The sequence below is a fragment of the Meleagris gallopavo genome, chromosome 30 (assembly GCF_000146605.3).
Source record: "Meleagris gallopavo isolate NT-WF06-2002-E0010 breed Aviagen turkey brand Nicholas breeding stock chromosome 30, Turkey_5.1, whole genome shotgun sequence".
NCBI lineage: Eukaryota > Metazoa > Chordata > Aves > Galliformes > Phasianidae > Meleagris > Meleagris gallopavo.
Genome location: NC_015040.2, coordinates 988,051 through 989,843, shown reverse-complemented (window position 1 = coordinate 989,843; position 1,793 = coordinate 988,051).

Here is a 1,793-nt window from a genome sequence, read left to right as displayed (position 1 = left end):
TGGAAGGAAGGAAGGAAGGAAGGAAGGAAGGAAGGAAGGAAGGAAGGAAGGAAGGAAGGAAGGGGAGATGAAGGTGAGGATGGATGGATGAATAGGTGAAAACATGGAAGAGTGGTGGATAGACAGATGGATAGGAAGATGGGTGGGTGGATGGACAGACGGATGGATGGGTGTAGGGCCCACCCAGCCCAGTGCCACCTCTCTCCCTCTGCCCATCACATGTCCAAGCAGTGCCTGTGCCACACCCATGTGCTATGGGTGCTCTTATCACCAAAGCCTTATCACAGGCAGCTCCACTTTGCCCCCCTCCTTCCCTTGGAGGCTATTGAGGTACAGGGGGGTTGGTGGCACCCCTGGGGGATGCATGGGCTGTGCAGGGGCTCCTGCTGTGAGAAGTGCCCATGGGGTGCAGGTGGAGCCTGGGGATGGGCACCCTGTCCTGGTGGTAGGGGGGTCTGCGCCCCCTCCTGCAGCACAGTGGGGCTTGTGGGCGCTTTGTCCCCACCAAATCCATCTTGGGGGCACCCATGGAGCATTGCCCCATCGACACCCACACCTGGGTCCAAGTATCTGAGCCCCCATCCGAGTCCACGTGTCTGTCTCACGTCCTTGCGTCTGTCCCACTCCCACGTGCATTCCTGTGCGAAGGTCGGGGTCCCCAAGGGCACAGTGTGGATTTATTGGGGTGCGGCGCGATAGCAGTCCTGAGATACACACACAGAGACGGTGGGGATGGGGACGGAGTGCCAGCAGTGGGTGCAGCCCTTGTCAGCCCCTAGAAAAACCACTTCTTGTGGGGATCCACAAAGGAGATGGAGCTGCGTGGGGCGGCGGAGAGCAGCGGCGATGGGGCCTCCATGCCCGGCAGCACCCCAGCACCTTCACCCTGAGCCCCATCCTCCGCCTCGGGCGTGCTCCCCTCTCCCATCACTGCTTTCTCCTCCTCTGCTTTGGGTCCGAATGCCCAATCTGTGGGGATAGAGCTTTGTCAGCAGTGCGTGTGCCCCCATCACCACCCCGTGCCACGCAGGTGGGTCCCCAAAACAAAATGCACAGAGAGCCTCACCCTGCACCCATTTTGGGGCACAAAGCAGCCCCTTCGGCCACCCTATTCCCACCGCCCCACTTCCCAGATGGGCTCGGGGACCCCCACCTGCGTCCCCCTCCCACTGCTCACCGGCAAAGTCGTGCACCAGGTCCTTGATGAGGTGCCCCACGATGGCGTACGCCACCACCAGCACCAGGGAGATGGCCATCAGCAGGTAGAGCACGTAGCGGGGCAGGCGGATGCTGTCCAGGGCCGGGGGTTTGTACTCCACATACAGCACCCCATCCTCCTCGGGGGGGGACTGCAGCAGGTGTCGTGGCGCAGGGACCCCCGGGAGGGCCATCGCCGGCTGTCACCGCGTGGGGGGACGCAGGGGACAAGCGGCATCAGGGTCCTCGTGTCCCCGCCGTCCCTGCACTGGGAGATGGATGGCACTGAGGGCACGGCGCCCGTGGGAAGGAGCTTAGCGTGGTAATCCGGGCACGGCGGGGGGGCTGAGCACGGATGGGCAGACAGAGACGCCCCGGGATGCCCAAAATCCACACCTGGGGCAGTGCTGCAGAGGATGGGCATCCCTGTATGAGGGGGAATGGGCTGCAGAGAATCCCCATAAAGGAGGAGTGGGGCAGGGTGGGCTCGCTCCCCCCGCAGCTGCCTAAATCCCCACATTCTGGCCCCGAATGCTTGGAGCAGATGGTGTGAAACACACTGCAGTGCTCGGAGCCGCTCAAAACAGTGCAGGGCT